The sequence below is a fragment of the Schistocerca gregaria genome, chromosome 9 (genome assembly GCF_023897955.1).
Source record: "Schistocerca gregaria isolate iqSchGreg1 chromosome 9, iqSchGreg1.2, whole genome shotgun sequence".
Lineage (NCBI taxonomy): Eukaryota > Metazoa > Arthropoda > Insecta > Orthoptera > Acrididae > Schistocerca > Schistocerca gregaria.
Window position 1 is genome coordinate 197262656 of NC_064928.1, and position 26195 is coordinate 197288850.

General features: G+C 38.6%; 1 protein-coding gene and 1 long non-coding RNA gene across 2 annotated transcripts in view; one reads left to right on the forward strand and one right to left on the reverse strand.

Moving 5' to 3' along the window:
* Nucleotides 1-12: 12 nt before the first annotated feature.
* On the forward strand, nt 13-15215 carry LOC126291990 (uncharacterized). Its single transcript, XR_007551969.1, has 2 exons — nt 13-1136; nt 12507-15215. It is a non-coding gene; the product is annotated as an uncharacterized LOC126291990 (long non-coding RNA).
* LOC126291988 (zinc finger FYVE domain-containing protein 1-like) overlaps nt 14287-26195 on the reverse strand; it is a 97881-nt gene continuing 85972 nt past the window's right edge. Inside the window, exon 12 of the mRNA XM_049985761.1 lies at nt 14287-22116. The gene's annotated coding sequence lies outside the window, so the exon portion shown is untranslated. The remainder of the gene's footprint in view (nt 22117-26195) is intronic.

Consider the following 26195-nt stretch of genomic DNA (forward strand, 5'->3'; position numbering starts at 1 on the left):
CATTTAGCGTTGCACTCGGGACGAAGATGGCGGTCGGTGGTCACATGTTATGATTCACCAAGGCTGAAATAAACAGTTTACTGAAATGAGGGTAACGCCTTAAAATGTGGCATCCTTGAAGCTGTTAGTAGTGATATTTTATTCTTGTAGTTTCAAGAAAACGAAACTGAGTATCATTCGGAAGTGAGTGATAGCGTCATAGGTTATTTGAAACTGCGCAAAATCTGGTGTACCATACCACGTAAACAGTTCTCATCGACAACGAACAAAATTAACAAACATTGTGTGCGGATAGTTTATTGATTCTTTGCAGAGGGAGTGAAACATAACATCGGGTGTTTAGGGTTTACCACTAGTTACAGGATCGAAAATCACTGTTCACTACGAATCTCATAACGACGGAAATGCGGATGCAGTACTGCTACGCCAGCATAATTTCACTTTATAGGTGGAAGTAGAATCAAAAAATGCCGATTTTGTAGCAGAGGTGTGACATAAATTTTTGATACTAGCTACACAGAAACATCGCTTAGTACATTAACATGCGACTGATATTTAAATACTCAGTATAGCGGTACATCCCCAAATAACACACAGTTGTGATAAGGACTACCTTCTGATCAGACTTGCTGTACATGAATCAACTTTGCTCCAGAACTATCAGTACATGCATATTGTTTTTATGGGACATGATTGTTGTTACCACAATACTAAGTACGAGTGCCTTGAGGTTGACATACAAACTATGTTTACTTTAATGTTTTATAGATATTACTTAACGACAAACACTGATATTGAGTAATTGAATTCACATTTTGCATACAGTTACATGGGTAAACAATAGTCTTTGAGTCTGCACATTTTGTCACACAAGTAATTGCTTTAGGGAAACAACTTATGCCCCATGTTAAACACCGCAACGAAGATTTTGGCGGAGGGTGGCAGCGGTGGGCGGGCTTTCCACTATCACACTGAGCCCAAATTTATCTGGGTAGAAGACCAAATAGCAGTATGAATACTGATGTACTCCTTTCAGAGCTGAAGCCGGGTTCTTAAATTAGAGACACTGATCATTAGTAGTTGGTCTGTAACAAACAGAAGATGCGTACGCAGTACTTACTATTACCAAACCCATGGTAAGTGGTGTTGATTAATTCCTTCCTGCTGCTTCGTTCTTTCATTTCTGTATACAATACAGTGTGCCAGTAAACTTCAATTCATGGTATTCTCTTGGAAGTGTAAAATAGTATTTGTTAATATAATCAGTGCTTGTTGGCTGATTAGTATCAGTCTGTTCCTTTTGTTGGTTGGTTAGTGAGTTACATGTTTCATAAATCATTTGAACGATCCTTTAGTTGAAACGAGTCAGTTCACAGGCTACATATACATGTGTTAACAGTAATTAACATATTACTCATGCAACTACACTTAAAAACTAATTTTTTACAGACTCCCAGTTTTAAGCAATAGAGGCAGGTTACATTTAAAACTTTGCCTTGCTGCCTGTCAGCCACTTTATTTTATTGGGATAATTGTAAAAGAAATTAGTTGCTGCATATTGAACTCGTTTTACGAGACACTGACACCTTTAATAACGTGTAATAAAGGTAATCTTTCCCACTAGTGTTTTAGATGTGGACGTCCCTATTCTCAAATTGTAATAGATTATTTATGATGAATTGTATTACCGCTCATGTATGTGTTGTGATGATGCAATTAAAATACATAACTCTTTGAATAGGTACCTACATGACAACCACAGATGAATACGTGTTATTCTTGCTGCTTGCTTTTGTGAAATCAATACTCTCTTTCTAAGTGATGAAGTTACTGCAGAAAATTATTCCACGGGATATTATTGAGTAGAAATAGCCAGAATATGTCAGGAGAATGATTTGTTTGTTTCCAGGAAATTGTTGGTATTGCTCTATTTTACAGAATTGCATAGAGCATGTTTTCTCAAAATTGAGAGAGGAGTCCATTTTCAGAGAACCACTTGATAATTCTCCATAGAACATCATTAGCAATCTCTTCAGTTGCATTCTGTCCAATGGGATTTATTGTAACACAAACATTGCTTGCAGAAAGTACTCATATTGTTGGTTCAGTGTTAATTGGAGGGTCATTCACATATTTGAGGAACAGGAGTGAACCCAAAATTGAATCCTGGTGGACTCTTAGCCGATTTCCCCCCAGTCACTAAAATTTTCTACCTTTCCAACATTGTGTGAATTATTCAGCTCGACTTTTGCATTCTGTGAAGTATGATGCAAGTCAGTTGTGTGTAAAGCCATCAATACCATAAAACCTGAGTTTTGTAAGAGTATAACATGATCTTCACAATCAAATGCCTTGAGAAGATCACAAAAAAGTGCCAGCCATCGACATTTTATTATTTAAGGCGTGTAATATTTGTTATGTGACTGTGTAAATACCTTTTTAAGTCACATTGACCTCCTTGAATCCAAACTGTGATATGCTAAGTAAACACTTAAATGTGAGACTATTCTTGACTACGTAACTTTCTCAAATATTTTGGAAAAAGATGCCAGTAAGGAAATGTGACAATAATTATTTAAATCATTCTTGTCACTTTTCTTATAAAATAGTGAAACTATTGCATATTTTAATTTGAGAAAATTTGCTGTGTCAGTGATGCATTATATTTATCATTGAGGACATTACTCATTAAATTAGAGCAACTTTTCACAAAATTGTTTGAAATTCCACAGACACCATATAAGCTTTTGATTTTTAGAGTTTTTATAAGTCTGTTAGTTTCATAGTGTTGGTGCTGTTTCCAGTTGCTTAAAGTTTTGTGGAGTGATATTTTTAATATATTCTCTTGCTTCTTCAACTGAACTGTTTAATCTGTTTTTGCTGCTATATTTAGAAAGTGATTGTTAAAAAGTATTCACAGCTTGTGAATTACCAGTGAGAAAATTGCCATTTAGTTTAATTGTTATGGTATTGGGGTACACTGGCTGGCTGTCGTGTCTCCCATTTGAGAATGACCCATATAGCTTTAATCTTATTATCTGAATCATTCATTTCTGTCAGGATGTGCATACTTCTGGACATTTTAATGACTCTCTTCAAAATATTATAGTATTTCTTGCAGCTTGCAAGTAACATGAGAACTTGATTATTCTGGCCTTTATATAAATTTCCCTCTTCCTCTTACATGGAATTTTAATTCCTCAGCTGTTCTGTTTTTAAGTTGTAAGTGATCTGTTTCTACACATATGTATAAGCAACTTCCAAATGAAACAAAGACAGATTTAAAAAGAAAGAGTAAGTAAACTGTACATTATTTCAAAAGCAATTGCCATAGCTTTTAATACGTTTATCCCCCTGTGAGACAAGATGATCAAAGCCTTCACGGAAAAATGTTTGCTGTCGCCTACAGAACCATGATTGTATCCAGGTGTGCACCTCTTTGTTGAAATCAAATCGACAGCCACAAATGTCTTTGATAAGGGCACCAAGGATATGGAAATCACTTGGGGAGGTATTGGGACAGTGTGGAGGATATGTAAGGGCTTTCCAGCAAAACTTCTGCGGCATACTTCAAACAACCTTGGCAATGTATGGCTGTCAATTTGCTTCAGACAAAGAATTGCACACCAGAGTGCAATCACAATTCCATAGGCAACCAAAAACGTTTTTTTTTTTTTTTTTCTTTTCATGAAGACATCTACCATCTTGTCTCCAAGTGGGAAGCGGGATAAATTTATACTTTTTAAAAGAATTATGTGGAACACCTGTACCTATGTCTGATATGTTAGATCTATTTTGATGCAGGTGGTACCTGTGCTCTAACTGCATGGTGTGAATAATTTTTCATCTATTGCTGATGTTATACATTACAGTGCCAGGCGACATCTCGGAAGGAAATGAGTATTGGTGCCCCAGTGTTTTCTTGTGAGGTATACAGATGTCAGTTGCAATTTCTGGACATTGTATTGAACTAAGCATATGCAATGCAGCATCTTAATTCAGTGCTTGTTACAAGGGCAGTCTTTTTTTGATCCGAAATATGGACTTTTGCTTGTGTTGCTGCAGGTGCCAATGCCTCTCTTTGTGCTGTCCATAGGTTGTGGGAACACTACAAGGAGACAAGTTAGTATACAAGGCGTGTCAGACAGGGTCACTAACTTATTAGAACCTTGTGTGAAGACCAATATCTGACCATCTCTGTGTTGTGGCATCGTACAGATACTGCTGTTGCACTGCAAAGACAATCTCAGAAGGGCCACTGGAGCCACTGTGCTTGATCAGCCTGCAATGGACAGGTTACAAGATCCAGACATTGTTAGAGTAGCCCACTTTACACGACTTCTTGCAGCTCATCTTTAGTTCTGCCAGTCCCATGTCCACAGGCAACTTTGTCACTGGTGAGTTCAGATATCCTCTGATGTGGTATTCATGTACAGAGAGCTGAGGTGAATGGCATATGCCTTATGTTGCCCAGGAAATTTACAGATTTCCAAGGTTCTGTGATGGTATGGAGAGGCTTCAGTGTTGATAGCCATACAGATCTTGTCATCGTTCAGGGTCACCTTACTGGCAGACAGTGCATCAAACAGATCCTGTTGGACCATGTGATGGCTCTGAATTCCTTCTAATGCTTGGGCCTATGTTGTTGGCATCAGCAGAGATGGCCTGTGAAGCCTGGACAGAGAAGTGGCAGTGAGTCCTGACCTAAACACCATTATGAGGGTTGCCACAGGTTCTGGATAACAGAGAATTTCAGACATGCCAGGGAAACTTGGGGAAAAAAATTTCTGGAAAAATCTCATTTTTGTCTCAGTAGATGAAACGGTTTGTTTACTGAGGTGCCATGCATTGTCACTGGCTAGATGCAGCCGAGTTTGTGCGCCACTTCCCCAATTCCCTCATTCCAACTGCTTTTCCACTTCCTACCACTCCCCTCAGCTTGCAGTTGGTGCTGTCACCGCTTGTCGTCACTAGCCTAGCAGCTGCTGACGGGAGGCAAGCAGGCATGAGGAGTTGTTTGTGTCCGTCAGTGGTGTCTGAGTGAGTGCTCTAGTTTTCTCACAGAAGCTATGACTGAAAATTTATTTGTGAAAGTGTGATAGTCTTTTCTATGTGCCTGTCTGCAGCTCAGCAATCATCTTTACGTTGAGTTGCTACTTATCCTCATTATTATTGATTCTCAGAGTATTTGAACAGGTTACCTGTTGCGTGGATTGATCACCGTGGTCTCATTTCATAAACATGCTGTCTGTGGCTCATGAATAGGTGGCCACACGAGTGGATTTCTGCAACTGGCCAAGACCGCAGGCCGTTTCTGGGGATATGTGTAAATGGATTGGGCCTACTGATCTGAGCCATTCGGTTCCTACTAATGTGCAGGCCCTGACCGTCGGATCTAGTCTCACCGATCTGCTCACAGGTCAGGTCTGATTATGTGTGGCGTAATGCAGTGGGTTTTGTGGTTTATCCATGGACCCAGGATTGTGATGCTCCTCAGTAAGCCAGAGGCTATAAGCGATAGACTTCAGGAATTGTGACTATCTCATCACAAGTACAGATGGCTTTTAAAGACATTTTATTTGTTCTTGTACATTTTGGCACTTCGAAAGGAGTTTATATGTTAGAAAGTATGAACAGTGAAGAAAATTGTGGCAGTCACTGGCTAATATATTCCTCGAAAGCAAAATCACACAATACCTGTAAAATAATAGATATAATGCAGTGAGTAATAACAGACAATAATGAACACAAGAACCAACATTTTACTGGCAGCCACCTACAGTGTTGCTTTACTCTATTCTTCTCCGCTTTACACTCTTCTTTCATGAGGCCAACTTTTTTCTGAAATCAGTGAAAGTATTTTAAATCTGTCTTGTGACTTCAAGAAAATGCATATTTTTGTCACCAAATGTGTTTTGTTTTATTAAAATAAAGTAACATCATAGGTCTTAATGAACCACATATACTATCTGGCTTGCTTTCTCCATCTAAAAACAGTTCAGTGCATAAGATGGTGATGTTAGTACTTAAGAGTTTTGCTTGCATCAGGAAGTGCAATTTGTTTGCAAGGATTTTTTTAAAGGTATTTCCTCATTTGCACTATTGTCTCTTGTACCATAGCAGCAAAGACAGATTGTCAACTTACATCTTAACATACTCTTGATATCTGAAAAAAATGCTAAAGCTTGGCTGGGAATCGGGGAAATGTCAGGAAATTTCGCTTGAGGAAACTTGTGGCAGCCCTGGTTACACATATGTGGGATATGCATGACAGCTGTGATCACGATCATCCTGTTCCACAATGGGATCTCCAAGAACTCTCGTGAACCCTCATTGAAGAATGGAAACAGATGCCACAGAGTGACCTCTGTAGACTTACACATAGGTGTCAGGCTGTGATATATGGTCGCAGAGGGAATACATGTTATTGAACCTCTTAAAGACTAATGCTCAGGATGATGGGATGAATGATTGTTTTTTTTTTATGCCTCTCAGACATTTCAGTTCTTTTTATGTAAACGGTAGAGGAAGTAATGATGTTTTGTTGTATACTTAATTTGTGAAAGATAAACATTTAATTGGATAATACGCCGAGTCCTAAATTATTGCTCAATGGAGTATGGCAGATGCCCAAAATCAGTGTTCCCCTTCATTCTTTTGAGCAGTGTATTAAGAATTATGGCAATTACTTCTGAAATAGTAAACAGTTTAAATACTTTTTTACCATCTGCCTCATATTCATTTGACTTCTTATTGGTTATGGAATTTCAAATGTGCAAAAAGGTATAGAAATTCAGTGATTTTTGATGTTAAACATAGTAATTTTCCGATCTGGGAATTTGTGATGTGCATGTACAAGGAACGTGGTGCGAATAGTTTTTATTTACCTGTCGATAAAGTTATAGAACTTGTTTAAGATTTAACTCACTGAGTTGGCATTTCCACAAAAGTTTAGTTGTTCTGATCTGACACTTTCAAGATCTAGAAAAAGAGGAGGGATGAATTCATCATCAGAAACAGAGAACCACACAGATAAACTGACATGCAGCGTATTATAGGATGGAGTCCTTTATCATTTGCATACCACCTGAGGTTTCTTTTATGTAGGAAACATTCTTCATGATGGAGTGAATGCAGGTTGTGATAGCTACTTTACCTTATATGTTTACATTGTGGAATGATTTAGGCTAAGTTAATATTGTTTTAAAGGGAACTGTGATAGAATGCTGCATGTAGTTTTGTGTCATTACTTGCAGAATTTTCCATAATTGCCAGGGAGACTATAAATTAGAAATTGCCTGACTGTTACAGCCCACACTGAGGCAAAAGCTTTAGTAAAGGTTCCGCAGCTTTGGAAATTCAGAATAGGCTCTCTGCTGTCCATATTGTCTTTTCCTTTATCACATATAACTTATGAAGATGTCAACTGGAGAATGGTTGTAGGTAACCAGTAAGAGGCTAGGAACAGGTATTGTGTGTGTAGGAGCAAATCTGAATGCCTTGTACGTCATTCGGAGTTAGTTCAATGTTTTACTTAGAATACACAGGATGAAATCAAACTCCACCAATGCAGTTTCAGGGGTATTTTGGTGTGAGGGACCTATGATCTCCAGTGGTCCGTTGCAGGGTAATACGGAAACACTGATTTACGTTTTTGTTTACATTTTACCATGACTGCTATTGATGATGAACAAAACAAGGTTACTGCTACCAGTCACTGCTTAATTATTTCCAAAATGTGTTTTGAAGGTTTAAACCTTCATTATCACATAGATGGGTGTGGATTAATATCGTATATGTCTTTTTATGACTTTGGAACAACAAGTGGCTCTGTCTCCTTTCTCTGTCATGATATATCACATACCCCATCGTATTTTGTGTTTGAATTTTACTGAAGTTGATGGTCAGAATCAAAAAAATAAAGTACAGATGTGTATTAAATGAGGCACTTAGCAACATGTATGAAAGCCGACCAACACTGCTACAGAGAATATTTCTAATGATTTCTCAGTTGTTTTGTTTTTTTAAATGCTGGGGGATTGTTTTGGTTCTTAAATACTGGGAGAAGAGGCTGTTATAATTGTATTGGATACTGAGAAAGAGATGTCATTTATTGGTGTTTGTTTAAGTGATTGCCACTGATGGAAATAGACGAATGTGAAATGGCTCGCAGGTGGGCCTATTTCCAGTTGAGGTATGCCAGTACTCTGTATACTTACAGCTGCTGTGGTCTCCTGCTTGCCTGTGTGTATTGCTTTGCATGAGCTGTAATTCTGTAGTGCTGTTATTGTTGGCAGTCAGGATACCAGAAGCCTGTACCCAATTTCTGTATTCATGTTGGTGGGTCTGTTTGTATTTTTGTCACCCCTCTAATCTTCCTCCTGGAGGTAAGGGGCTGTTTCACCAGCACACAAGCTTCTCAAAATTCTGTTTCCTTCATCCATCCTGGTGTTCTGCCACTGCTGACTTAGTGCGCTGTCTTAGTTGGATATGTCCTTCATCTTCAGGTATCCATTTGCTGATTGGTCACATACCTAGAAGAATTTTATTGAGTGCAACAATGGCCACGAAAGCCAGTGCTTACACATAACATAATTGGTCTGCTTTTCCACTCCCAACTCTTCATCAGTAAATGTCTGTACACTGCTGTGTATCACTATTAACGTACAACTAAGACTACAAGAAAATAAATCGAGTAGCACTTAGTGCAAGCTTGAGGATTTCATCAATAAATGTACATTCATGCTGCTGTGCATCACTATTAACTTACAACTAAAACTGCTGGAAAAACAAACCCAAGTAGTACCTAATGTCAGCTTGGTGATGAAGACTAAGATGGGCATTTCTGTTGTCAACAGCAGGTACTGTTAGTGAATGGAATAAGTTTGTTTCCAAACAAGACACAGAACGCATCCCATTGACATTGACACTGTTCAGCAAATAACTTAAGTGCAATACAGGTAGAAAAGAAATAAAAGATATTAGTAATCAAAAATAATGTAATTCAGAAATTTTTTTTTCAAAGCTCAATAAATACAACAGATACAGTTTTTCATAAATTGAGCTTTTCTGTTTTCACGTAGACAGATAGTTTGAGGATTTGAATTTTTACACGACTACTATATCTCACTGACATCAATAAATCATTCTAATGTAATAAATTTAATTTTTATAACAATATATTTAGGTGTGATTTTTCCAGTTTCTTTTTTTTCCCAAAAGTCGATAGATGCATATAATTAGTGCTGGTATCAGTTACGTTGCCTTTAGTTCAATGTGTTTTTTCCACAACTAATCTTTTCATGTCCAGTAGTGTTTATTATATAACTGCATTGCTGTAAAATGCATATTTTTGCCATTGCTGTATTAACATAAAATTTTTAGTTTATATAATTATTACCAATGCTATTCAACATATTAATGAATAACACAAAAAGTATTAAATGTTAGAATCACATTTTTATTGTAAAGTTTTTCCCTCTTCCATCAACACATTATTCATCTCGGGCATCTTTGTAAACTCCTTCACATCATCTGGAATTTCAGAATACTTTAGCAAGACACACTCATCTTTCTTCACTTACCACATTTTGTTGTGGTAAAAGAGCGGATGTTCGTATTGTTGGCCCATATGGTTTCTTCCATCTCGGGGTGTTTACCTGTACTGGATCTCCATAGTATGTATCACTTACTACCATATTAACAATTTTCTTTGCTTTCTTGTATGAGATGAAATGCTAGCTGTTCATTTTGAATGGTAGCTTGGATTTTAGTACTTCCTGTGGACTATCTTTTAGATTTTTAGCAGACAAGTCTGTGCTAACTATGAGAGTACCATGCTCTTCTAAAACTTCACAGCATCCTTAAGGAGACAAGATGCTTTATTTTTCTGTAAGATTTCTCAGTTCTACCAAACACCAAGTATGAAGTCTTGGGATCATGATACACAGATTTTATAACCATACTTGTCTAGCACATCCCATTAGAACTACTGGCGGCCTTGGGAGAGCCAGTCCTGACAAAACTCTACCGTCTGGTGAGCAAGATGTACGAGACAGGCGAAATACCCTCAGACTTGAAGAAGAATATAATAATTCCAATCCCAAAGAAAGCAGGTGTTGACAGATGTGAAAATTACCGAACTATCAGTTTATTAAGTCACAGCTGCAAAATACTAACGCGAATTATTTACAGACAAATAGAAAAACTGGTAGAAGCCGACCTCGGGGAAGATCAGTTTGGATTCCGTAGAAATGTTGGAACACGTGAGGCAATACTGACCTCACAACTTATCTTAGAAGAAAGATTAAGGAAAGGCAAACCTATGTTTCTAGCATTTGTTGACTTAGAGAAAACTTTTGACAATGTTGACTGGAATACTCTCTCTCAAATTCTAAAGGTGGCAGGGGTAAAATACAGGGAGCGAAAGGCTATTTACAATTTGTACAGAAACCAGATGGCAGTCATAAGAGTCGAGGGACATGAAAGGGAAGCAGCGGTTGGAAAGGGAGTGAGACAGCGTTGTAGCCTCTCCCCGATGTTATTCAATCTGTATATTGAGCAAGCAGTAAAGGAAACAAAAGTAAAATTTGGAGTAGGTAGTAAAATCCAGGGAGAAGAAATAAAAACTTTGAGGTTCGCCGGTGACATCGTAATTCTGTCAGAGACACCAAAGAACTTGGAAGAGCAGTTGAACGGAATGGACAGTGTCTTGAAAGGAGGGTATAAGATGAACATCAACAAAAGCAAAACAAGGATAATGGAATGTAGTCGAATTAAGTCGGGTGCTGCTGAGGGAATTAGATTAGGAAATGAGACACTTAAAGTAGTAAAGGAGTTTTGCTATTTGGGGAGCAAAATAACTGATGATGGTGGAAGTAGAGAGGATATAAAATGTAGACTGGCAATGGCAAGTATTTGTATGGAGTGTAGCCATGTATGGAAGTGAAACAGGGACAATAAATAGTTTGGACAAGAAGAGAATAGAAGCTTTTGAAATGTGGTGCTACAGAAGAATGTTGAAGATTAGGTGGGTAGATCACGTAACTAATGAGGAGGTATTGAATAGGATTGGGGAGAAGTTTGTGGCACAACTTAACTAGAAGAAGGGATTGGTTGGTAGGATATGTCCTGAATCATCAAGGGATCACAAATTTAGCATTGGAGGGCAGTGTGGAGGGTAAAAATCGTAGAGGGAGACCAAGAGATGAATACACTAAGCAGATTCAGAAGGATGTAGGTTGCAGTAGGTATTGGGAGATGAAGGAGCTTGCACAGGATAGAGTAGCATGGAAAGCTACATCACACCAGTCTCAGGACTGAAGACCACAACAACACTTGTCTAGCACAGCAAGTATCAGTGACTGATAGTTTTGGAATAGGCTGGTTTTGCTGCATGTCAAAGCAAATCTTAATGACAGTAGGATTATCTTCCTTCATTATATCATAAAGCTGCTCTGCACAAGCTTTATGTAACCTGGGATCTAGTTCGCAGTTCATTCTTCTTCTGCAGACCTATTTCTGCTTTCATTTTCATTAGACCAACCTTACAAGTGGAGCAGATATCACTATGAGATGTGCTGAATGATAGTTGATATGTTTGTATTTTGATAAGAAGCATTGTTTCACTCCTAAATTCTTTCTTTCTTCACAGAATCTCTTTAACATTTTATTGAATGTGACATCCGAATGCAAAAAAACCTCTTGTAGACTTTCCCTTACCATAATGGCTCTTGCTGCAATTTTTTTCTTAATTGCATTCTTAATGGCAATAGTTATCTCCTTAAGATTCTTTCCATTCTGTTGCCCGAGTCCAGTGTCTAACCATTGTGCCACCTCACTCTGTGTTAATGCGTGTATAGCAAAGGATATTTTGCCATTGTCATGTATATTATGGAGAACACAGAGGAAAAAATAACATTCTTTGTTGACATAGCATCACTAGCAAAAAAGTAGCTCCCACACACAGCATGCCTTAACAACACTAAGAGATAAACAGCTGGAGCACATTTTGTAGGATCAGGACAAAGGACAACATTGTAAAGTATTCCTCCTCCTCCTGTGTAGAAAGCACCACATACCAGCATTTTTAGCTGTGATTCGCTCTAGCAGATGTTAATGAAAATTATGTCAATAGCAAAAGCTTGGGTAACTTCCATATATATGTGATATGCACTTAGGAATTAAAGTGTAAAACTCTGCCATAGTTTCCCTACAGCATGTGGAGCAAGAGACTGAGATATTCTTTGAAAATAAGTTCCACAATTTGTATTTTTTCCTTTGAGTTAAAACTTTTCTTTTGGCAGTTTGTGCAGATAGTGGATTATATTACTGTAGTGTCATGAAACAAGGAGAAAAGCTCAACAGTTGCTTAAATGTAAAGAAAATAGGAAGTGGGTCTTCCAGGATTGACAAATGTGAAACAGTTAGGGTGATGTGCTTTTCTTTACGTATCATGATGACCTACCACTAAACATGACAGATAATTTTTAATTTTATATTTGCAGCTGACTCGAGCGTCATTGTCAAAGATGTGGAAAACATGTTAATGATAGCATGTAACATCAGCATGAGGTGACAAATTGCAGAGGCGAGGCTATAGTTTGACATCACTTTTATTAATATAACTTGATGTATGCCATCCCATATTTTATAGTCAAAATATGATAAAAAAAAAACAGTGGAACTGAAAATTATAAACTCTTGGAAATAAATCATTCAAGATCTTTTGCAGAAACTTGAGTTCTGTTTCTTCAACCATAAGAATAATGTTCACTGATATTTGGAAACTTATTTATTTTCACTGTGTTTTGAAGTGTAATAATTTTTGGAGCAGCTCTCTTGCTGCAGATTCTTAAAATATATCTTCAAATTGACTGTAAAAATTGTTGACATTTGTCTAGACTGTTTTTGATTCATTTAAGGATTTTAAGTCTGCGCACACTACACTAATTGTGATTAAGGAATTGAAACATTCATTCAGTGAACACTACAAAACAGAGAGAGAGAGAGAGAGAGAGAGAGAGAGAGAGAGAGAGAGAGAGAGAGAGAGAGAGAGAAAATCGCCTTTGGGCAGCACTTCAGTTAAAATTTTACAGAAATGTTTTGTGTTTTCCTGTTTATTACATTTTCAACAGGCTTTCAACAGGCCTGGAAAATGTGAGTAATAAATCCCAGATTTTCTAATCTAATGATTGCTTGTGAGTAACATTTATTCTGGCATCAAAATCTTGGATCACTTATCTAAAGATGTAAATTGTAGACAGATATCAAATCTAAATTTGAATGTGAGGTTTTAATGAGTATTCTGGGCTACTCCTATTCCAAAAATAATTACAATTGTGAAACTACTTTTCTCACCAGAGTGGTTGGTTTGGTTGGTTGGCACCATTTTTCTTTCCTCAGCCTTTAAACAGGTGCCAGTATTTATCTGGGTTTTTTTATGCACAAAGAGATGGGGTTGACTGACCTGTACTAACCTTCATGAAAGGCAACACTGAGTACAGTACATAGAAACAACAAAATAAATATTACCACAAGTTCTTCCCTCCTCCTTAGCATAGGTTTTGATTGCTCTCTCTATCCCCTGCCCTCCTCATCCTTGTCCTCAGTTTCCCCCATCCAGTTTCTCCTAACCATTTCCTCTTTTCTCCCTTGAAGATGGAACATGTGATTCAGAATTTACATTTGCTGTTAGTTATTTTCTTACTATTTGCTGTACTGGGAATTGCAACTCATGAACATCTAGCAGTCTCATTCAAAATTTAACAAATTTCTGAGTAGAAATTTTATTTTTGTACAGTTAACTATTGTTTTGTCAATTTTTTCATACTAATTTAAACACCATTAGATAAATGTGTGTGGCCCTTACTACTTGTACACACAGTATTGAAAATAACATCCCAGCTGTCAGTTAGGGAAAAAAGCCATTTGCTCTGAATATAACTTGTAGCGTATGTAATTTAACTGAAACAATTTGCCAACTTCTTGTCAGGTTGGCATATGTAAGTGTTGGCCCCCTCATAGTATGTATAATTTAATCAATGTTATCATTGCACTATTGTGATGGCATTTGATGTGTATCATGGCACATTTTCCACTGTGAGTGCATGTGGATATAAGGTAACTAGCAAAACACATTTCTAACATAAGCAGAACTAGTGTGATTGTATGTGGTGTTCTTTTGTAATCAGGCAGTTATTTTCGCAACAAATCAGTTACATATGAATAAATGTGAAAACAATCTTGAACTAAACATGTAGCAAAAATAGAAAGAAAAACACAGAATGAAAATTAAAATAATGTTTCCATTTATTTCTTCTTCTTCTTTTTAACATACATGTACCAGCTGTTACTTATGGCCTACATCTACATAACAAACAGCACCACATGTGACAAATGAGGAGCTGCCTCACTCTTATCATCACATAAAATTTGTGGCATTTCTTATAGTATACCTGTGCAGACCCTGCTACATCCAGTCAGAAAAGATTATCTTCTCTTCCTAATTCTCTCCTCCAAAAACCAAGGGAAACAACTTACTACAAAATCAGTCTTCTTATTAGTCAGTCACATTCCACTGCATAGAAAGAGTTAGATTTATCATTAAAATCATATCAAATATGTCAAAGGGCCAGGCTTACTAGAATCAAACAAGAAACAGTACCCCCTCCCTCGTGTAATCGTAAAGGGTATTTCTCTAACTCCTGCCTTTCTTATAATATTAATGAGAGGGGGGGGGGGGGGGGGCTACAGTTGTAATGGCTCAAGGCTTTGATTTCACTGTTCATATCATTATTTCAATTTGTTGTTGATTTCTGCTTGTAAGCACAGCCCTTTTATCTCTTAAATTACTGTTTGTAACTTAATTTACAACATTCAAACATGAATTTTATTAAAGTTTGTATTAACCATTAAGATGCTAAACTGAAAGCCAACATGATGATGAATATTCTTTAGCAGCTGCAAACTGCTTTTTGACTTTGAAATTTTAAGGAAAGTGTTGAAACCTGGGTCAAACAAGGGCTGCGGTGCTTTCACATTGTAGCAGTTCATGTAATAAATAGAAGCTGTGTAGGAACCATAACTGTTTTGGTAAAGGGAGGAAAATACTAGAAATAAACTTGCCATGGCAAGGTCTCTCTCTCTCTCTCTCTCTCTCTCTCTCTCTCTCTCTCTCTCTCTCTCTCTCTCTCTCCCCCCCCCCCCCCCCCCCCAACTCCGACTCCAACAATTCAGACATGATGAGAGAAATTACTGTAAAAAGAAGAAATATGAGAGGAGAATGCATGCATGTTCCTCAAAAGCTCCTTTTCCCCCTATTTTTGATACCAATGGTAATCTGCTTAGAATGTGTGTGTTTAAAACACTGACGAGAACAAAAAATCAGGCGAGACTATTCCTGAACTTTTTATTTGGGTAAGTTCACAATCTCTCACTAAAATAAATATAATCAGAATTGTGTTATGAAATCTTGACTAATCAATATATGATTTCTACAATTCAAATGACTGCAGTTGCCAACATCAGTTAAAAAGGGAAGCTGATACAAAGAACCATTGTCCCAGGAAATATACAGGAAGAATATAGTGGTAGAACCAAATTTCAGAAAAGGTGTAATATTTATGATCTTACCAGGGACCAGAAAGCAAAGTAGTTCATCACACTATTCTCTTTAGATTTCAATGAAGATAAATTGGAGAGAGAAATGTTAGTATTGTAATTCATAAGGTATTTTGCTCAGAGTGACACTTCTTGAATCAAAGAAAGGTGATAAAACAAGCATTTCCTCAACTCTGCTGTGGCAATGTCATGGCCCACCTAATAAAAATTTAAATACTGATGTTGAGCTGAATACCACTTTGCTGCAGATGCAAAGGTAGAAATACTAATGGTAAAGGTAATATAGCAGTCAACACGACAAACTGAGAGCAAATGTCCAGTGACAGAAAAAATAGTATTACAAGCTTCCATTATACTCAGAACATCATATCAATGAATAACTACTTTAAGGATAAATACTTCTACTGATGAAAACGAGATAAAGTCATTTGTAAATAAATTAAAATTTGAAATTTAAGGAACGTACTGTAAAATGTACCTTCCTTGCCGGAAAAAAAATTGAAATCCTACACACAAAGACAAGGTGGAGCCTTAGTAAAACACTAACTGGCTTTAAAAAAAATGTTAATTATATGTTGTATCCTCACATCACACAAGGAGTATCATTATAACAACAAAAACAATTATTGATAAAATTATTTAACTGGATAGATAAATCTACTCACCAAATATGGAGGCGCCCGCCCCCCCCCCCCCCCCCCCCCCCCACACACACACACACACACACACACACACACACACACACACACACACACACACACACAGAGAGAGAGAGAGAGAGAGAGAGAGAGAGAGAGAGAGAGAGAGAGAGAGAGAGAGAGAAGACTGTTGTCATTGGCAAGCTTTTGGAGCAAGTGGCTCCTTCTTCAGGAAGAAAGATCAAAGAGGAAGGAAGAAGAGTGAAGGAAAAGGACTGGAGAGGTCTAAGAAAAGGGATAGATTTTGGGAAAGTCACCCTGAACTGCAGACCAAGAGAGACTTACCATACAGGATAAGAAGGAAAGACTCTTTCCTTCTCTTCCTGTGTGGTAGTCTCCCCTGACTCGCAGTTCCCAAAATGTACCCCTTTTCCTAGACTTCTCCGGTCCTTCACCCTTTTGCCTGAGGAAGGAGCCACTGACTCCGAAAGCTTGCAAATCACAACAGTCTTACGTGTGTGTTCTGCCGCCACTTGGTGAGTAGATTTTTTTTATCTGTTCAATTAAAGGGTATCATTAGCAGTTACTTTTGTTATAATGTCATTATCAGATGATTTCTTTAAAAATATAGAAAAAGGGGGATAGTAAAATACTGGAAAATTTCTATATACAACTATACAAACATTAATGTCAAAGAGTGACTCATCGGTTGAACTGGCTGTTACAACATATATATGTATGCTCTGTCTGTTTAAACTGAACGCTACAGTTAATTATGTAGGATTATACGATTATTTACTTTCCTAATATTTTGCTATGTCCCTTTTCTTTTTAAATAGATCATCTGAGGAAAACTTGATAAGTCGAAACTGTTGATGATTCCCTTTGTGTGATCTTAGGCTGAAATATATAATTAAAAAAACTACTTATCTGCCTGTTACTGCATGTATTTGTGTACCACTTCTTTTTGTGGCCACAAGATGTACCCATTGGCACAATGCATCTCAGTTTAGAATGCGAGAAACAAGCCATAGAGAGCATTTGCCTTTTGAAAAGATGATGGGTTTCTACTTATTTTCTGTATTTCAACTATATGAGGTAAGGCCAAGTTGCTGAGCATAGTCTTTGTTGGACCAGAAGTTGTTCAACATGTACAAGTCCTCAAGTTGCATTAGTTTTGTTTTCTGGGTACAGGCAGAAGACAAGGAAGATGATGGATATAACAAAAGCTGACAAAGATGCATACTTACATTTTAGACAACAGTGAATATCTAACATCAAGCCAGAGATGATTTGGCAATATGGATGTGATTCAGACTTCTAAAAAAAAGAGTGAAAATTAGACACTAGAACCCACCAGGTTCTCCAACAGAGAAATAGTAAAAACACAATGCATAAAGAGCAAAGTAGCTAATGGAGAAATAGGTAAGTCCTTGTTGAGAAAATCAATTTATTACTATTATGCCCAAACAGGTGGACATGTTATGAACTTCACAAAATGAACCTATAGGTTGAGAAATATATTCACATGGAAATAATTATCAGTAGCAATGTAGCTTAACTACACACACATAAAAAGGGGAACATGATACCACAAAAAATTAAAATATGTAGACCTTGTGCTAAAATAGAGTAACTAATATGCTCACCTGAAGCTTCTGCAAACCTATGATATATATGCTAACTTAATATTTCCTTTCCACAAATCAATATGAAGTATGTAGCAGAGTTGGTGTAAGTAGTATGTGCTGATGATGGTAGCACAAAGAAATGCTGTTAGCGCTGTAGCGGCAGGCTTCATTTAATTTGTGTGTTTGTATGCATTTTGGGAGGTGGTGGGGGGGGGGGGGGGGGGGAGAAGTGAAGAAAACATGAAGGCTTTCAGTTTTAACAAAGTAATGGCACAGTTCATGATACAAGAAAAAGTTGACTTTCAATTGATGTTCCTCAAGGCCATTATTCAGTAAAATGGAAAATTTTAAAATGTTGTTCAAGGACTTAACTCCCAAAACCTAACGGTAATGGAACAGTTATTTATTACATTATCTACTGAGGTAATGGCATTTGAAAGCTCAGGAAAAGAAGTGTGCAGTGATATGGCATTTATTAATATTTGCAAATGTTATTTTTTGTTCAGGAGATGCAGAAACATGCTACGCTTTAAATGTTAAGTACCTGTTATATGCTTGTTGGCGTCCCTGCACCCACCAAGTGTTGGGAAGGAACACTTTGCTTGTTTCTCAGGCTGCCAATAACTTCCTTAAGAGCTCTTTACACCGTGTTGCTCACTTTCTTGTACACTGATCATTCTTCTTTTGGATTAATTTGTTAAATTTAAATTTATCCATGTACAGATGTTAATGACTGCTCTATCATACATTCCAGCCCAAGACAACCTGCTAAAAATTTTCCCCACCTCTACATTTTCTGATGATGAAGAGTTCCTGACAGTCTGGGAGTTAACTTATTGCACATTTCTGATTATTTTTTATGAGTTTTCACTTTAAACACTGACTGTGTACTTCCCTGTAGAAGCTATCAGATGCCATTACATGTAAAAGAGCAGTATAAGGTGTATTAAATATTATAGTAGCTTCAATACCATGGTAGAGAAAGTGTTACAGGTAGCAACAGGAAATGCAGGATAAATATTATGATGGCCCACAATGTGTGGGACATCCTGTGCACAGTGCACAGCTCTTAAGGATTTTGAACAACTGATGTCACTACAAAATTATTCCATTATGGTGGTGAACTGCTAATAACCACAATAATTAATATCCAGAAGCAATTTCTGATGATATGCAACACTTTCTGCAACTGTTTCTCCACTATGAGAAAGGAATGTATTGATACGAAATTGTATGCTCTGTTGTGATAAATATGTGGCCCTTGGGAAAACCAATTGCAACAAACATTTGACTTTTCAACAGTGGAAAACACTAAATTATATATGTTTCAATAAGAGAATGACTGATACAAACCCAAGAAAATATTAAGCGAGCTGAATGAATGCGCAGAGCAAAAGTATCATCACATTTTAAGGAACTTAAGAAAATGCTTAAAGTAATCTATTAAAACGGCAATTCACACACTATGAAGGACTAGGCATTATGGAATGGTTCCACGTATCTTCAACACAGTGTCTTTACACAAACAACTACATAGCAAGCAAGCTAGCTCTTTCTTCCCTTCACAATTACTTTGGTCTGTGAGTACATCTCATTAGTACATAGATTACACCTTTCACTCATTGACAGAATTTTCAAGTAACTGAAAATTTTTCTGTATTACAAATGAAATGCACATACTGGACAAAGTAAAATTGCCACACCCTACTCGGCAAGAGCTTACAATTCTGATCACCTCCACAATACAAACAACAATCCAGAGCTATCAGCAATCAACTTTCAAATCCTTACTTTGGCAAAGTAATCACACTTCTTCAAGAATCACACACAGAAAAATTTAAAGACAAGAGAAGGTTCCTTTACCTTTTAAAATCTTATGCATCTCTTAAACAATTTTCTTTGAAACATGCAAAAATGTCTGTTCATATCAAATAATGATTCCAACAATGAAACAGTCATATATGTAACTCCTCATTGTATTAAAAAACAATAGGTCCATTTACGATGTAGACACTACTAACCTAGCAGTTTTTGCAAATAATGTATCTTTACCTACAGCCTTCATGACCACACACGGGGTTCACAAGGCTTCCCTTCAAGAGAAATTACGAAGATTGTATATTCTTATCATTTGTTAATGCTACTTATAAAAATATGTTGATAAATTCTTCAGAAGAGAAACCAGCAAAAAGAGGTACTCATCATTTAATTTCATCTCCAGACACAAAAGACTGCACCACACGATACACACAAATGCACCCAGTAGTACCAATGTTCTAACAATCTCGTTTTATTTATAAAATGGCAGATAATTTGTTGTTTTGTATCAGGGCATAGAATCTAATTGGACCCCTCTGTTCCACAATGATGTCTTTATACAGGATCAGTTAAGAAGAATGAAACAATTATCACAACTGAGTAAGTACAATAGAAGATTGCACAAAGTACCACTCTAAACAAAACCTCTGGAAGCTTTATCTCTAATTTGCATGCCACTGACATGACAGGAGTGCTTCTGACATTAACATTATGATCATGTGAGAGAGAGAAATTAACACATCTGTAGCAAGCATAATGTGTACTGGAAATGGCAAAAATGGATTTGGTTGCATTTGTACAACCCCAACTGCAAGTTTTATAATTACAGCTCTATGCTATGACAATGATGGTTCTTTAACATTGTTAAGAGACATGACCTATGCATAAACAAAAGAGCAATGCATTGCTCTATCTAAGCAATAAATCAGGGAAGTCACACAAAAAATCTGCAGAACTGATGCATAATGCATGTTATAATTTGCAGCTCCTCTGGAAACTTCCGTGGTATCCTTTTTGATAAGCAAATGAATTTTAAGCTGTGTCAGTCAAAGTTATTACATAGTCTTACATCAAATGATAACACAGTGACAAGGAGGATGAGAGTTTTCCAGATAATTTTGTTTCTTTGGTGAAGATACAATTCAGATGAAAGGGAAAGTAAATCGCCATGATATGATATATGGAGAACCTAGAGATGTAACAGAACTGCTGGAACATCTTAAAATGTTACAAGACTGGCTAATCCTACAATTTGATGAGGACTGGAGACAGTACATTCTTCACCGCATCAACGTCACCACAAATTGTGATATTAAAACACCTACTTCATCATTGCATTGGTAAGAAGATGGATGTTCTTCCATTTCACAGGTGCACCAGAGGTGATCCCCCTTGTATGATTTCTGAAATAAAAAATCTCATGCTTACTGGTTTTGAATCTACATACAGTAAAGTGTTATGCTTGGCAAGAATTTTGATAACATTTAACGATATGCATTTCTCATATTGAATGACTGTAACATCAGATTCCAGAGATCTTGTATGAGTTTCTGTGTTTGGTCTTCTACCATATCTTCATTGAATTATGTGAACTTGTATCTTTCTTTTTGCCCTGCCCAATACTCTGATAGTACAACAGTCAGTGTCATGGATGGCACCTAATTCTTACAAAGTGAGCAAAAATATATGCCAGTGTCCACCAGAAGGTGCAACCCACACAAAATTACAAGCAAGGAAAAAGTACGTGGGAATTTGAGACATGCCCGAGACTATTCGGCACTGAATTCTAAGAAACACAAGCTGGCCTCGTTTAGGGTGCTTACTAAAACAGCACAAAAAGATGGAAACTGAACTTGTGCAATAAATGGAAGACAAATGAATATGAAATAAATTTGCATAAGATAGTTTTGTAAATATGCCACTGATATACTCTTGTTACTTTAACTATATCAATTTACTTTCATATCTTCATGTTTTATCCTTCAATATATAAAAATAGAGATAAATTTCTATTTCCATGAGGCTAAAATCTTGTGATGTTATATAGGTAACAGTTCAACAATGTTAACTTCTTAGCATTGTCTGCTATAGGTTTAGAGTGTAACACTTCTTTTTCTTTTAACAGCACAAACAGAAGTAAACTCTGGTTATACATCTCTTCTTTAGGAGGAGTACTACTTTTAACTACATAGTATGCCCTTGATTATTTGTGAACATCATGTAGTTGATTTTTTTTGTACTTTTATAATATACTGTAGCTTTACTCTAGCTTTCACAAAGAAAGCTGCATTGGAAACAATTATGATTGAGCACACAACCTCAGGTTATAACAGATAATTGTGGTGAAAGCATGCAACTGTCGGTCCCATGTATAGTGTCGCAGCATTGTTGACGTAAATGGCAAAGTGCTGAAAAGATAAAGAACAGCATTTAATAATGTTCCATACAAATACTCTGCTTGATAATTGCTAAGGAACCACTCCATATAGTGTTATAGCCTTTGTAAACATAGGTAGTACCAGGCAGTACATTTGTGTTCCTCCCTCACGACGTGCAAGGTTAAAATTTTCTGTGCAGAATGTCTCCTGAGAACATCCCACAGCTGCTCTAGAGGGTTTGGGCCTGGCTGTATGTTCACTCCATGTTATCACGTTTTATTTTTCAGGCTATATGGCCAGTTCTGTTGAGACGATTGTTGTCATCCATAAAAATTAATGGTACACTCTACCAGAAAAATATAAAACATTCCCTGTACAACAGTTCACCTTTCCCAACTCTTCTGTGGAGATGTAGTTATGTTTTTCAATTATTCAAAACATCCAACCAGACTGTGGTGACTCCACATCTATCCTAACTGTTGTCCTTCAGTGTCTCTTAAATTGGTAACATTTGTTTTGTTTTGTTTTGTTTTGCTTTGCTTTGCGGCTCAAAAAACAACTGGGGTCATACGCACCCAAGTCAAAACTGTAGAACACGAACACACAGAGGCGTATGAGACAACTAAAAACAGGCACATGCAAAAAGGGCTTAAAAAAACCACCATACAGAAACGGAGGTCCAAAACTAAAAATTACATGGCCTTCACCATATTGCTACAGAAGATAAAAAGTAAAACGTGGTCGACAGCCCACCCTTCATTTGCTAAACCGGCTGATAAAGCAGATGGCAAACCCAAGCTGGAACATTATATTATATATATAAAGAGAGAGAGAGAGAGAGAGAGAGAGAGAGAGAGAGAGAGAGAGAGAGAGAGAGAGAGAGAGAGAGAGCATTCCAGCACGAAGTGGCAGACAGTTCAAATTTGGGCACAATGTGTACAAAGTGGTGGGGGAGCGTCACTTAGCAAATGACGATGGCTAAAAAGGCAGTGCTCAATACGCAGCCGAGTTAAAATAATCTTCTCCCAGAGCCGAGATAAAATAATCTCCCAGTGGGATGGCCGACAGTAGGTCGTCCAAGGTGCTGGAACCAGCTTAATAAGCCAAACCATATTCCTGTGAAGGGAGGACCACTGGCGATGCCATATGGACACCACCTTCTGACAGATGGCAACGAAGAGATTATTGGAGGGAATATAGGTACTCATGGCCCGAGGAACGAGGACTGCAGCCTTGGCAGCAGTATCAGCAGCCTCTTTTCCTGGCAGACCGACATGACCACGGACCCACAGAAATATGACACTGGCTCCATGAAGAGCGAGCAAATGACAGTTTTCCTGGACCCGCTGCACTAAGGGACGAGGAGTGTAAAGCACACATAGACTTTGGAGGGCTCTGAGTGAGTCTGAGCAGAGGACACAATTGGAGAGGCTGTGATGCCGGATGTACTCCGTGGCCTGATACCAGGCGAAGAGCTTAGCTGTAAGCACTGATGAGTGTGCCACAAAGACACAGGAGACAATGTCGAAGGCACACCCAACCCCATGATCAGTCAGAGAGCCATTAGTGTAGACAAAGGTACTATCACGAAGGTCATACACCTAGGCTGGAGTAGTGTCCTTGGGAAGCGAATGAAGGCCAAGGTTAACATAGGGCACTTCACGAAGCCAAGGTGGTGAAGGGTTCACACCCATTGGGAAAGTTCAAGGTATTGTGAAGTTATGCCACTGTATCAAGTGGCGAAAGCAGACTCCAGGAGGTAACAGAGAAGAGGGACGAGCCCCACACTGACAATCAAAGGAATCATCACAGGAAGAAGCATAGGGGGGGTGGCCATGCATGGCAGACAAATGGCATCCATATCTGCTGTGGAAAAAGTCACTGCAGTAGGACAGAGGTAGTTCAGCAGCTTCAGCATACAGATTCTCAATCGGGCTGGTGTAAAAGGCGCCCGTGGCCAAACGGATGCCATGATGGTGGATAGTGCTGAGACGGTGGGAAGAGGGATAGGCTTGCAGATGCATAAACAGAGCACCCATAGTCTAGTTTCGAATGGACAAGCTACCGGTACAAATGGAGGAGGATGGTTCTATCAGTACCCCAGGAAGTACCATTGAGGACACATAGGAGATTGAGCGATCTTCTACAGCGGGCTGTCAGGTAAGACACAGGGGTAGTCCAAGAGTTTCCCATCGAGCATGAGCCCCAGAAATTTTGTAGTTTCAACTAATGGAAGGGCAACAGGCTCAAGATGTAGAGATGGTGGGAGAAACCGTGCACCGCCAGAAATTGGTACAGACGGTTTTGTCAGGGTAAAGCAGAAGCCATTGTCGATGCTCCAGGAGTGAAGATGATCAAGACAGCACTAAAGATGCCGCTCAGTGAGACAGGTCCATGAAGAACTGCAATAGATGGCACAATTGTCTACAGAAAGAGAGCTGGAGATACCCAGCAGGAGATAGGCCATTATAGGGTTAACGGCGATAGCAAAGAGGACGACACTCAGGATGGAGCACTGAGGCACACCATTTTCCTGGATAAAGCTGTCCAACAAGGCAGAACCCACAAGCACCTTGAAAACTCGGTCTTGTAAAAATGCCTGAAGAAAACAGGGCAGGCACCCATGGAAGCCCCACGTGTAAAGAGTATGGAGGATACCAGTTCTCCAGCACGTGGCATAGGCCTTCTCCAAATCAAGTAACATGGCCACAGTCTGGGGTTTCCGCAGAAAACCATTCATGACATGGGTGGACAAAGTAACGAGATGGTCAACTGCAGAATGACGTGTTCGAAATCCACACTGTGCATTTGTTAGTAAATGGCGAGACTCTAGCCACCACACCAGCCAGACATGAATCATATGTTCCATCACCTTGCAGACATAGCTGGTAAGAGATATGGGGCGGTACGTAGAAGGAAGGTTTTTGTCCTTACCGGGCCTAGGTGTGGATATGATGGTGGCTTCAGGCCCGCGTCCAGGACATGTGCTCTCAGCCAGATGTGGTTGTATGTATTAAGCAGAAAGTGCTTGCCCTCAAGAGAAAGGTGCTGCACCATTTGACTGTGGATGGCGTTTGGCCCTGCGGTGGAGGATCTGGATGAACTGAGAGCGTGTCTGAACTCCAGCATAGTAAAGGCGGCACTGTATTGGTCATGATTCTGAGAAGAGAACAGTATCGCCTGAGCTTCCTCCACTCACTTCCGATGGACGAAAGCAGAGTGATAATGAGAAGATCTCAAAACTCCTACAAAATGGTGCCCCACGGTGTTGGAGATAGCAATAGGGTCCACGACGACATTGTTAGCTACTGTCAGGCTGGAAATTGGGGAAAGGATCTTGGTTCGAGAGAGCCATCTGAGGTTGGCCCAAATGACAGAGGAAGGTGTGGAACTGTTAAAAACTAGTGAATGAAATCCAGCTAGTCCTTTTGCTATCCCAGAGAACTCTACGACATTTTGCATGCATCTGTTTATAATGAATGCAGTTTTCCGGCATAGGGTGGCAGTTAAGAATGTGGAGAGCACGTCTCCGTGCACAAATTGCATTGTGGCATGCCTCCTTCCACCAAGGGACTGGGACACGACGTGAGATAGTCCACCTGGTCATCACAACTGGAGAAATCTTGTTCTTCGAAGGTCCCCAGGGAGGAGTAAAGCTGCCAGTCAGCCTTAGTGAGCTACCATTTGGGCATGCATCCGGGGAGCACACGGGAAATGGTTGCTCGAGTAGGAGTCAGAAAGAATGGGCCACTCTAGATGATGGGCAAGCTGGGCAGTGCAAAAGGATAGGGTCAAATGGGAAAAGGTGTGCAAGGAGTCATAAAGGAAATTGGGTGCTCCAGTGTTAAGGCAGAAGAGGTTAAGTTGGTTAAGAAGGTAAGCCAAGAGGGCACCTCTCTGACAGGACCTGGGAGAATCCCAAATGGAATGATGGGCATTAAAGTCATCGAGTAGCAAAAACAGGGGAGGTAGCTGCCCAATAAGTTGAAGGAAGTCTGCTCTGGCGACAGTGAATGATGGAGGGACATAGATAGTACAGAGAGAAAAAGACCAGTGGGGAAGGAGAAGGCGAACTGTCACAGCTTGGAGACTGGTAGTCAGCGAAATGG